Source organism: Canis lupus, chromosome 11 (assembly GCF_048164855.1).
Source record: "Canis lupus baileyi chromosome 11, mCanLup2.hap1, whole genome shotgun sequence".
Classification (NCBI taxonomy): Eukaryota; Metazoa; Chordata; class Mammalia; order Carnivora; family Canidae; genus Canis; species Canis lupus.
This window is the reverse complement of record NC_132848.1, coordinates 57,209,947-57,223,688: the sequence shown is the minus strand read 5'-3', so window position 1 is coordinate 57,223,688 and position 13,742 is coordinate 57,209,947. Positions and strand designations below refer to the sequence as shown.

The 13,742-nt window shown below is 37.7% G+C and overlaps 1 long non-coding RNA gene across 2 annotated transcripts in view; it reads left to right on the top strand.

Moving 5' to 3' along the window:
• Window positions 1-13,742, top strand: part of LOC140600222 (uncharacterized) — a 329,214-nt gene that overhangs the window by 136,475 nt on the left and 178,997 nt on the right. For both annotated transcript variants that reach the window (XR_012003440.1, XR_012003441.1), the window contains exon 6: window positions 10,214-10,475. This is a non-coding gene — a long non-coding RNA (uncharacterized lncRNA). The remainder of the gene's footprint in view (window positions 1-10,213; window positions 10,476-13,742) is intronic.

The window sequence follows — 13,742 nt, the reverse complement described above, 5'->3', positions numbered from 1 at the left end:
GTCAATGGAAGGAAACCTGAGTTTGGATAAGAGTATTATAAAGTAGGAGCAGTAAGAAGGGGATATTTTATTATTTTAAGATTTTATTTATCCATGAGACACATACAGAGAGAGGCAGAGACATAGGCAAAGGGAGAAGCAGGTTCCCTGTGGGGAGCCCGATGCGGGACTTGATCCCAAGACCCCCCCAGGGTTGCGACCTAAGCCAAAGGCAGATGCTCAACCACTGAACCACTCAGGTGTCCCAAGGGGATATTATATTTAACGTAACTAAGTTAATTACAAACATGTAATTAAAATGTGAGCAAAAAATCCTGATTGTTAGTGAAAGTACAAAGCATGACAAACGCAAGTTTATTGTGCGCTTCTCATCATTCCTATTTTAAGAAGTAGAGAGTTCTTTGGCAGGATGGTGATGTTGCTTTACTTAAGAGAATAGAAGAATGCATATGAGGACTGTTACCATTTTACTTGGGATCTTGTTGCCTACCTTTATATCTCCCAAAACTTGTTTCTTATTTCAACTGCCAATTTTCTAACATAGACATGACCATGACCCTAACTCTGAAGTTGGCAATAAGTAATTATCTATATAGTCTATTGAAGCAGTCACAAAATTAAAAATGGGTCATATTCTAAGAAGTCAGTGAAAAGCCAGATAGCTGTTTGGAATTAAGGCATAGCTATAAAAGAGCAAATAAAGTCCTTGGTCAGCCCTAAAATGCTCATTTAACACTCACTAGGCAAGTAGTGTAAGTTTTTTTTTTTTTTTTTAATTTGGAATCAGAAGGAGGAAGAGAAAAATGTTTTCTTTTTTTTTTTTTCTTTCTCGATTAGAGAAAAATTAGAGAGGGAGACAAACCATGACAGACTCCTAACTCTGGGAAACAAATAAAAGGTTGTCAAAGGGGAGGTGGGCAGGGGGATGGGGTAGCTGAGTGATGGGCACTGAGGAGAGCACTTGATAGGATGGGCACTAGGTGTTATATTATTTGTTGGCAAATTGAATGAAAAAAAAGTTCTTCCAAATATTTTCCCACCTTCCCTCTGTACTCCTCTCCCATCTCCTGGTACTTCTCCCCTCGTGTACCTTGATCTCATATACCCATGTTGCCTTATGTTCTTCACAAGGACATTTTATTGTGGGATGCTTCACTGCCCCACAGAGTAAAAGGTGGTGTTCCAGAATTGGCTTCTTCATCTTCTGTTCCGCTTCTCTCTCTCTTCACAAACCTTACTTATGTTTGCAGAAGAGTATGAGTGGACAATACAGGCTCAACTCTCTCAGAGGAGTTTGTGTTTTAAAAAGATGTTTGATACCTCAAATGCGTGTCCATGTAGTGGAAGTTTAGATCAATAAATTAAATGACTAGAAGATAAATAAAGCACTGAGCACGATGCCAGGAACTTCCTAAATGTTAATTCTCAAATAACTTCTCATATAACAAAGTGAAAATTTAAAAAAAAATTGCGATATGGGGAAAATATTATAATGCCCTGGGATATGTGTCCTATTTTAGATCACACGGGGAGCACAGCATCATGGTGGAAAAATGGGTGTGTGGGGGAGAAGGTAGGGGTCAGGTGACTGGATTTATAGTAGCTTTAGGTTTCTTAACAAGATGGCACTTGATGATTCTTCATATCTATTTTCTTTTTAAAAAACTTTATTTAAAACGTTTCTTAATTTAAAAAATTATATTCCTTTTATCTATTCTCCTTAAAGAAATAGAACCATGTATTATATGGCTGTTTCTTGTTTGTAACAAAATGTTTATTTTGTTTGTACTTTGGAACATCACACTGGAATGTTAAGCTGGGCCCTGGAGCCCTGGTGTTCTTCCGCATTTTGCTTATCCTTGAAGTGTCCTAAAAGCTTAAACTTCCTACACTTACTGAAACACATAGAAGTTTAAATTCCAATACACTTTGGTAGTCTTTAATAGGTTTACATGGGGATGGAAGGAGTCATTTTTATAAGTTACACCTAATTTGGAATTGTCATATATTTTGCTAATGCTTTTATTTGCTTTCTTACAAACATTAAAAAATAATCTCTGAATACCCAGGTACCCATAGTGTAACAGATTAACTTAGATCCAGTTGATTAAAAAGTCTGTGAATTGAGTGGTAGCAGTGATAGATATACTTTCAAACTCTGCGGTGTTTTTTTCTTGTGGCCATGATTCTATCTTTTGATTTCTTTAGAGGATACTCCAATGTCTCTGGATAAGTTGCATTTCCTTCTCCACAGGTTTCTTTTATGGATCTTAAGATGCTTTAAATGTATTATTAATAAGTAGCACAATTCAATATTTATGTGTCCTCCACATTATACAAGTCAGAGTGCATATTCTTTTGTATTTTCAGTTTTATAGGAAACAATTTTAATTTTTCCACTTCACTTATCCTTTCTCAACTGCCCATTGAAAAGTTCAGCCATTCAATTAAGCTTCATTCAATTTTCTATTACAAATTTCACTCTTCTTCAAAACCCTTCTTCCAAAGTCCATCATTTCTCGTGTTACTGCTCTTTCTACAGACACTCATCAATATTTGAAAGCTGCTGTATTATGAATTTTGGCCGCCTGATCTCTCCAACTTAGATATCACATCTGGTCCATTTCTAGTTATAATTGCATCTGACCCTTCTGACTTTTCAACAGTCTGGATAAAAAGAAATCTTGTATTAGTTTCATAAAAATGGTTTTACTTTGTTTTTTTTCCTTCTCATTAATAGATAACTACAAAGTACATAATAATTTCTTAGGCACCTCTAATGAGGAAACACTTTTTAGAATTCTGGGTGGTTTTTGATAGCATATATAATGAAAATCTGGAAATTAATCTAGTTAAATTTAGAATGTTGTTAGAGTAATATCTCATTTTTATCTTTTGGTTGTAATAGTGATAGTGAGGACTTTTTGTTTTCATCCCGTATAAGCTACTTTCACTTCTGAACAGCAGTCTTATTATTTTTAAAAGCTTTTAAAATAGTTACTAATAGGGCAGCCTGGTTGGCTTAGCAGTTTAGTGCTGCCTTCAGCCCAGGGTGTGATCCGGGAGACCCGGGATCGAGTCCCACGTCAGGCTCCCTGCATGGAGCCTGCTTCTCCTTCTGCCTGTGTCTCCTGCCTCTCTCTCTCTTTCTCTCTCTCTCTCTCCTCTGTGTATTCTCATGAATAAATAAATAAAATCTTTAAAAAATTAGTTACTAATATATGTCCATTGTAGTGAAAGAAACGGAACAAAACTAAGGAATAATTTCCTTTCCAAATAAATAATAGTTATTAAAATTTTGTTGTATAATCTTCCAAAATTTTATGGGCATAGGTATTTTTCTTTAGAAAATTAGATTATATTGTGAAAAGCAGTCTCCTTTTATTTAGAAATCTCTCAGTATTTGAATTTGTAGCACAGGTGTTATTTAAATTTCTGAGATAGAAATGACATTAAATGAGTCAGTGAGGAACTTGATTAGGGACTACGTATATAGTGTTAATATGAGGTTAGAATCACGGCAACTCCATTTTGCTTCAAGGTGTCAAAAATGAAGGCTCACTATTTACTAGAGACTTTGGTCTTAATGTAATCTGAAGTGAAGAAATACCTAGGAAAGGTGGGCTATATAGAGAAGATGGACCGTATGCCCGTATGCTGACTATGCAGGCTTGAGCTAAATCCTTTGTAGGTGGCAAGTAGGAAAGTCCATGGCGGTAATAATATTACCAGAGAAGGTATTGGGGCAATGGATAGGGTTAATATATCTATATTAATAGGTCTTTTAGGCTTTATTGAAAGGGACATGCTCACCTTTATTCAGTGTAAACAGCTCCACGCATCAGTCTCATCAATATTGGAATTCTTTAGTTTTGAAGAGCACTTTGTTTACACACATCATTCACTATGGCAATCTAAAATTGATATAATTTTCTTAGGTTCTGCAAAACTTCATTTTTGCAGAACCTAAGAAATTTCTGCAAAACTTCATAAAAGATTATTCTTTCCCATTAAAGATGGAAATTAAGGATTAAGGAAATTTCTGCAAAACTTCATAAAAGATTATTCTTTCCCATTAAAGATGTAGTCTACGGAGAACAGAGGAAATGAATGTGATCAAACCTATCTCATGTATGTAAATCCTTTTTCTGTAATATAAATAACTATATACATTTTTATTTTCATAATTGTCTGATGTTTATTATATCATTTGAGTAATGTAATCATTACTCAGTTGAGTAATCATAGTAATGTCACTTATGAATTCTTTTTCACAATTTTAATTCCTGTATAGTTAAGATACGGTGTTGTTATCAGTTTCCAATGTACAAGATAGTGATTCAACACTTCATACATCACCCGGTGCCCATCACAAGTGCACTCCTTAATCCCCATCACCGATTTTCCCCATCCCCCACCCGCCTCCCCTCTGGTAACCATCAATTTGTACTCTATAGTTAAGATCTGTTTCTTGATTTGCACCTCTCTTTTTTTTCCTCCGTTGCTCCTGTGTTTTGTTTCTTAAATTCCACACATGAGTGAATTCTTATGGTATTCATCTTTCTCTGATTTATTTTACTTAGTATAATGCTCTCTAGCTCCATCTGTGTTCCTACAAATGGCAAGATTTCATTCTTTTTATGGGTGAATAATATTCCATTATATATCTATCTATCACATCTTCTTTATCCATTCATCTATTGATAGACCCACTTGGGCTTCTTCCATAATTTGTCTATTTTAAGTAATGCTACATAAACATAGGGTTGCATGTATCCCTTTGAATTAATATTTTTATATTCTTTGGGTAAATACCCAATAGCATGATTCCTGGATCATAGGGTAGTTCTAGTTTTAATTTTTAAGAACCTCCATGCTGTTTTCCAGAGTGGCTGCACCACAAGAGTTTGCAGTACAAGAGGATTCCTTTTTTTTCCACATCCTTGTCAAAACCATTTTTCTTAAGTTTTTAATTTTAGCCATTCTGACAGGTGTGAGGTGATATCTTATTGTGATTTTGATTTGCATTTCCCTGATGATGAATATGCTGATATTGAGCATCTTTTCATGTGCCTACTGACCATCTGTATGTCTTCTTTGCACAAATGCCTGTTCATTTCTTCTGCCCACTTTTTAATTGATTGTTTTTTAGGTGTCCACTTATTAATTCCTAGAACTTGTGTGAGAAAAATTCTCCTATTAGTGGAGTTAGCCAGGTCTTTTACTCAATAAGAGTGGAAGTAACATGAGGCAAAATCCAGTTTTAAAAATCAGCTTTATGTGACTCTACATGGTTGTAGTTAAATAGCTTAGGACAACTTTACACATATAACTATGGTGGTGATTGACTGAAATGAACTTAATTTCCACATGACATTTACCTTCTAATTGTTCAACCTTTCACCAGTAATATTCCTTACAAATGGCAAGATTTCTAGAAGGTGCATACCTCAATGTAGATTAACTACCAGAATGTTTTTTCAGCTAAAATGTTTCTGAAATATTTGAAAATAAGAAAATATTTTAATTAATCCATCATAAAATTAGAAAATATCAATAAATAACAAATTCATCAAATTAATAGTGAAAATAGGAAACTTTTTAGAGGAAAATACACTTGAACTATAAAATTTCCTTCCCTCGTTTTAATATTTGAAAATCAGGAAATATTTCCTGCTTTAATATCTGCAAGGGAAAAATGGACTATATCACTAATTTATTTGTATAATTTTCATGATTAATGGAATTTGAGTTTACAAGAGAATACCAATTGCTGAGGTCTCTAAGGATCTCAAATGGGCATGGCTTTCCTGTCTGTTCTTTAAGGCCATTGAATTTACTGGCACCTCTGAGCTTCTGTCCTGAGTACTTCCTGAGTACCCTGGAGTTGTCAACTCAGGGCAGATTTCAGATCACCAAACCTTGCCTTGAATAAAGTATGTCTGGACCCTTCAGATTAGATGACTAGTTTTTGTAATCTTAAAAGAGAATATCTGGAAGAAGAGGGAGTCCTCAAGTTTAGAAGAGGGTCTGGAAAATTTAAACTTGTAGATAGGTAAGACTTATTGAAAATATATCATTAATGGACGTTGCTTAATGGGCCCCCTGTACGCATTTACTTCCACAAATAACATAGTGAGGTAAAGATTTTATAGAAGAGGAAACTGATGCTCAGAATAGTTAAGTGCTCTCTACATGGTTTCACAACTAGAAAGTAGCAGGATTGGATCAAATCCAGACTGAACTAAGTTCAAAACCTGGGTGCATTTCCGTGTACCTCTATTTATGAAGTGAGGAGGTATGCAAAATGGAATAGTAAATGCTCAGGATGGAGGTTATGATGCATTTATCAAAATAGAGCAAGCTTCCCTCTTTGGAGACTAGATTAACCTGAGTGTGTGTGTGTGTGTACCACCAAAAGTATAGTCACACAAAAGCATGAGTTTGTGTGAAGAAGATCCTTAGAGACCACATCTGCCAAGCAGGCTTTGGTTCATGAGTCAACGATGTTTCTATGCTGAGGCAGGGAGAGGTACCATAATGTGACAGTCTGACACCCAGATTGTTTAATTCTAGAAAACGTGGCCTAATTTGTCTAATTTTCCCTAATGCTTCCTAACTTCTATAAAGTGACTGGACTTCACAGATGAAACAGATACCAATGCTTTGAAGATGTCATTGTAAAAAACTCTTTTCTTCAAACTCTCCATCCACCAAAAAGGTTTATTATTTTAATTATCCGATTGCACAGTATAAATTCTTCTGGAGAGATGGATAGAAGTGTTTAGACCTAGACAAACTATTTTTTTTTTTAAATGTGAGACAGAAACTAAGTTCCAAAAAAGAAGTTGACTCACAGGTTCACCTTCAGGTAATCCCACCATCAGCATCTAGCTCTGCCATGCAAACTGAGAGCACTATTCATCTTGTTGATGCTACTTCTGCCTTGAAACTTCTGCTTGTGCTTTGAGATGAGCCTTACTGGTCAGATAGCAATTCGGTTAAATGAATTCAATTTGTCTCTCACTCTACAGGCCTTACCTAATTTCATTCTCCACAGGGAGGGAATTCTGGTAGGGGCACTTTTGTAGCTTTACCAAAATGTCTGGCAGAAGAAATTTCCATCCCTAGACTGAGGAAGAAGGTCAAAAGGACAATGGTCAGTTGTGTTCAGAAGAGATTAATGACTATGCATCTGGTTTGGTGCAGAACAAATTCTCTCACTGAGTGCATACCAAGATAAGAGGGTAAGGAGAGCCTCTGTCCTCTTGTGCATATCTGGAATAAGAATTCAGACATTATATATAGTCTTTAATAAAGAATGATTTGCAACTAATTCACCCAAATCCTTCAGAAGCGTTGACTGATTAACTTAGAATCCACCTGCCCAGAATGCTTGTAGGTTTAGTTTTATTCCAAATAATAAACGTTTGAAATCAAAAGAATAAATTGCTTTGTTAATGCAACAGAGTTTTTAGGGGTATAGGCATTTTCCTATATAATATACCTGGCTGGTGTCTCCCAGTAATAAAAAGCAAATTTCGTGGAACCTCTAGACTGTAATTTCTCTGTTCATTTTCTCATTTCACTCTGATTTGGGGTTTTGATATATCAGGGATCAAATTGGATGTAGTTGAACTTATTACTGTAGTAATATCAAATAGATAGGTGACTTTAATTGTACATTTTCTTTTTCTTAAATACTTATTACATCTTTGCCTGAGTTTCCCAAACTGGGTGCCTGTGTGCCCTGGTACACTGCAGTAAATTTATAGGGGTGCCTCAGCATATTTTAGATATTTGAAGAAAACAGCAATACTCAACATCTGTTGGATACTTCATAAACTATCAAAACAAGGTAGTTTACAGTTTCAACTTTAGCTTGTATTCATTTTAGAAAATTATTTCCTATCTTTGTAAACCAGTGGTTGCTATGACAAAAGATAAGCACCCTGGGGGGAAATCGCTGTGAGGCAGTGTTGGAGGAGGTCATCGAGAATTTGTGACTACTAGTTAAGCATGAGCTGGACCCAGGCAATTGGAAGCTCTTCATCCCATTCGCTGTCCTCGGAATGGACATTCCATCCAGCACTCCCACACTAGGAGCTGTTTTAAAGAGATGGCCTTGTGAGAGAGAATGAAGTGTTGTTGAGACCATCTGGACAGTTAATGTGACTAAACCCAGTTACGATCTCTACATAAAATGTTAAGATTCTGGTGGGCGGTTGCAGAGATCTACTTATCTTGAGGCCATTCAAGACAAGCCTCATTAAGTTCCCTTATTTATTAGAACCATCGGAGTGGTCTGCCTCTTTCGTTGGTCTTGCCTTGACCTCCGTACGTGGGGGCAAGTTTGTGAACCAACAGCAGGAAATGAAGACGGCAGAGTCTGGTCTGACTTCAAAGTTTGAGAAGCTGTGTAATGCCCATGAAGTGCACATCTCATATTGGCAAATGTGGAAATACTATTTTTTTTTAAATTTGAAGTTACATGTATTACCAAGATACTAGCCAATAGAATCCAACAGTACATTAAAAGGATTATTCACCGCAACCAAGTGGGATTTATTCCTGGGCTGCAGGGGTGGTTCAGCATCTGCCAATCAATGTGATACACTCTATTAATAAAAGAAAGGACAAGAACCATATGATCCTCTAAACAGATGCAGAAAAAGCATTCGATGAAGTACAGCATCCTTTCTTGGTTAAAACTCTGCACAGTGTAGAGATAGAGGGAACATTCCTCAATATCATAAAAGCCATATATAAAAAGCCCACAGTGAATATCATTTTCAAAGTAGCATTAACTTCACTTGGGAACTTGTTAAAAATGCAGAACCTCAGGCCCTACCCAAGACCTATGGAATCAGAATCACTTCTTCACAGAATGTCCAGGAAACTACCTGAGGCATATGGGTCAGAGTCTCAGCTCTCAAGGGGGCTCCAAGATCTCATAGACCTGAAACCAGTAAAGCTTGATGTTAAAAGAGCAGGCTGGTGCTTGCTGCAGACTGAGTGTCATGATGATATAGAGATGAGAAAAAGAATATGTAGCTTGAAAATGCCTAGGAAGGCTTCCTAGAGGAGGTAAGCCTAACACTGAAAATCGGAGGACAGGAACATGACCAGGATGTGGACTCTCACCACAGCTGTTCAACATAGTACTAGAAGTCCTAGCCTCGGCAATCGGACAACAAAAAGAAGTTACATGTAATATTTTTTTCAAATGTTTACTAAGTTGTTAGAACATAAATATTTGTTGAGTCCTCTGGACCTAACCTCAATAAATGGAATGGTTAGATATTTCTTTAGGCTTAGTGGTGCCATGAAATTACTGGGATATGAAGAGCTCTGTGAATCAAGTAATTTTGGGGTCCTTTGATCTATGCCAACAATATGGTGACATATGGGAACAAAATATCTGATGGAGGAAAAAGAGTTTGGAGTCTTGGTTTCTTATTAACCTTACCATCATTTTTTCTTGTAAGATTAGAAAATTCATGTTAATATTCTAATCAAAGACCAAGTTAGAAAATTATACCTCTCTTTACACGTTATTTAACTGATGAGGAGTGATACAATGTCAGGTATGTAATAAGCATTCAGAATGTTTGTGGGATGAATTAATGAAAGTGTATGAATTATTTCTAAGCACAAAGTAATTGTTCCAAATGATCATTAAACTCTTTTCAGTTGTCCTTAGATTAGCTTTTAGAATCAGAATATCCCAAAGCATGCAGGCATTGTTCAAGTAACTGAGATTAAACAAATAACCTGTGTTTTCTATGTTATTAGCATATTGTTTTGATGGTGAAGAAACAGGTACCTTGTGTCTGTCTTCACCTTATGCCAAAAGAAATGCTATCTTATGTCTATGGAAAAGTGCTGATTTCATCTGCTCCTGTGGAAGAGGAAACAATATGAAAATATACATTGAAAATAATAAGTATTGCATACAGGGCATCAGAATGCAAATTAGGCAAAAAGATGTAAATTAAAAGTATGCCCCATTAATAATTTTTTTGTTGGTTAGACTCTAAGATGGCCCCCAGGGATCTCCACCTCCTGGTATTTATGTCCTTCAGTTTTTTCCAACCATTAAGCATAAGCAGCATCTGTGACTAGCTTCTAAACAACGCAATATGGCAAAAGTGATGGGATGCTACTTTTGTGCTACTTTTACTTAAGATTGTAACTTCTGTCTTCCTTGTAGACTCTCAAGAGATTTTCTTCCTTGCTGGCTTTGATGAAATAAGCTGGTATATGGAAAGTCCCAGGTGAAAGGAATTGAGGGTGACCTTGCCAACAAGGAACTGAGTCCTAGAAACCGCCGTGTGAACTTGGAAACAGATCCTACCCCAAGGTGCTTCACGTAAGATCCCAGCCCTGACTGACAAGCTGGTGGCAGCTTTGTGAAAGACATGGAAGCCACAGGCCTGGAAAAACCAAACCAAGATTCCTGACCCATAGAAATTGTGAGTAAATAAATGTCTGGTTTAAAAATATTAAGCTTGTGACAATATTACTATATAGCAAAAGGGAACTAATATATGTATATTTCCAGAATATCCACAAGTTGAATCACAATATATAGGCTCTCTGGCATTTCACCTTAGTTATTCTTTGAAGAAGGATGCATTTTATTTTATTTTATTTTATTTTATTTTATTTTATTTTATGTATTTAATTTTTTTAGAAGGATGCATCTTAATGTAAAGTAACAAAAAAGAAAGAAGAAAGAAAATTCTTAGGAAATACACTATTTTCCTATTTTTCTTAATATTTTTTGGACAGCAATACTATTTACTAGTGATATGGGAGAGAATGAACTTTCACTTTGCTCTCTAATCCTACATTGACCTCTAAATTCTCATTCTTCCATATTTCTTGCTACAAGTGTATCTAATTAGTGATACTCATCTGGGAGAGATTTTGCAACTGGTACTCCCCACCCAGGGGTTTAGGTAATGTCTGGAGGTATTTTTGGTTGTTACAACTGGAAGGAGGGAGAGGGTATTATTAGTGTTTAGTGAGTAGAAGCCAGGGATATTGCTAACCATACTATAGTGCTCAGGAAAATATCCACATCCCCCGCGCCCCGCCAAGAAAGAATTGTTTGACTCAATGTATCAGTAGTGCTCAGGTTAAGAAACACTGATCTAAATCCTATTCTTCAGTAGTGCATATTAAGAATAAGGTAATTTATTTATTTTTATTTTTAAAAAAGATTTATTTATTTGAGAGAGGGAAAGTGTGGGAGCAGGAGGGGGAGAGGGAGAGAGAATCCCAAGCCGACTCTTTGCTGAGCATCGGCCCGACATATGGCTCAATCTCCCAACCCTGAGATCACGACCTGAGCTGACGCCAAAAATTGGACACTTAACTGATTGTGCCCCCATAATAAGCTAATTAAAAAAAAATTTTTAAGTAGGCTCCATGACCAACATGGGGCTTGAACTCACAACCCAAAGATCGAGAGTCGCATCGTCTACCACTGAGCCAGCGAGGGACCCCCAACAATAAAGTAATATTTTTAATCTTCAGTTGTTCAGCTCTTGAGTTTATTTATGGTTAACTGTAGATTTTGCTGGGAAGAGAATGAAATGATTATCAGGGTCCCTACAATGCTGTCAAGGAGTGACCAGAAGACTGGAGAAAAAGCAGGAGAAGATGTGTCAAGGAACCCAGGAGGAGAGTATGTGTAAGAGGGAGAGGCCATCATGATTATTAAGTGCTTTCCCTGAGGCCGAGACAGGCAGAACCGGAAAAGAATTGTTCAGATTTAACATCTGTGACTTCCCTAATGACCTTCAGAGGCATCTGGGTTAGAAGATGAAACCAGAGCAGATTCCCTTGAGGAGCAAATGAATATTGAAGAAGTGGAAGCAGTCAGATGGTTTCTGTGTCTGGTTGTTGAGGGGAAGCACCAGAGCAGACCATAGCTAGAGGGGGCGGGAAAGGGGGAGGATGAACACATGGGGGTAATAAAACGGAGCAGCCAGGAGACAGGGGATGCCTGAGGAAGAGTCACAGAAGGGCAAATGTCTGAGGTAAGGGCCCTGAGGAGGTCTAAGGGAGAGGAAATCCAAAGCACAGTCAAAAGCATTGAATTTGCTCAGGAGAAGGGCTTTCTCTTGGGAGTGAGGAAGGGGGTGGGGTGGGAGGGGGAGAAAGCCTGCAGATGCCAGTGGGTTTGTATAGCAGAGGCCTCCTAGAGTTGTGGGGAGGAGGGAGAGGCGGCCTCTGCAGACCTCCCTTCGCAGCTTCCTCTCTGACTTGCTGAACTTCACCCTGCAGCCACTTCCTGAGACCTCAGAGGGAAAAAGGTGGTTGGGGGAGGGAGCCTGAAAGCCCCCTGAAAATTGAAATCAAAACCCAGTGGGGGAGAGAGAGTCAAAGAAGAGCCGTTCCATTAGCCTCGCTTTTCTTATTTTCTTTCTTTCCTCCAATTTGGCCTTACATTTTTTTTTAAAATTGAAATATATTTGACAGGTGGTACTGTGTGAGTTGAAGGTTTACCTACCACCTGTCGATCTGATACATTCATGCATTGCAGGGTGATTGCCATTGTAGTAGCCAGTACCTCTAGCACCTCACGTAGTTACCCTTTCTTTTTTGTGGTGGACGGGATAATTGAGATCTAACCTCCTAGCAGGTCTGACGTTTACGGATACGATATTGTCGTCTACTACAATCACTGTACTGTACATTGGTCTTCAGGACTGGCTTATCTACTAGTTGCAAGTTGGCCTTACCTTCTTTATACGGTTTCTGAATAATTTCTGGGAGGGAGAAATCTGGTCACTCACCTCTGCAACCGAGTCAGCCTAGAAATTTCAGGCTCTCACATTCTGTTGTCCCCAGACTGTCCTCCAGATGTCAGGTAAAGGTCAGCAGGGAGGGATGGGGGCCCTCTTGCTTCCTACTTCTTTCTTGCCTCTCTGACCAAATTTCTAGAATCATTATCACGTGTGTCAGGTTTTTCTTCAAAACTTAACATTTCCCATGCGTGGTGTGAAGTAAGCCTGCTGCCTTCCCATAACTGCCGAGAGTTCGGTACCTTAGCTGAGAACCCATTTTAGACTTGGCTGCATCATTTCTAGTGCCTAGATTTTGGCAAACAGCATCTCTTTCACCAGTGCTTCAGAAAGCGTGATCACTAAGTGAGATGTTGTTTGCATCCCAAGCTGTTGGAATTTCCACGAGTACTTGAATGGCCCATAGAGACAACGGGATGGAACATTTGGAATAGAGAGCATCCTGGGGTGCCCAGAAAAGGGTGGCCCTCAAAGCATCCACCTGCTTCGCTTCCTTCTAAGAATGCCTTGAGAATACTTTGCTTCACTGACTTGAGTTTTTTTTTCTGAAATGCTTCAAGTACTCACCTCTAGCCACAGGCCCTACCACAGAGGAAGCTTGGATGTTTTATTTGAGCATCTCTCATTCCTGTAAAGGTTTTAAAGTTATTTTACCCACTGGTAAAGGTAATAAACAGTGATATTCAGATAGTGCACATTTAAGCTTGCCTTTCCTCACTACATAAAAGCACATGCTAATGGTCGCTGGATAATTAAAATTAAACCACATTCAATAGATAAACAAATTAAAGTAGAGCAAACTGTGTACATGCCTCCCTAAACAGCACGCACATTGTCAGAAAGGGCAGCTCTAATTATTCAAGGATATAGCAGAGCTATTGAAGGAGCTATTGATTTTTTTTAAGATAAGAAGCTGTCTTCAGT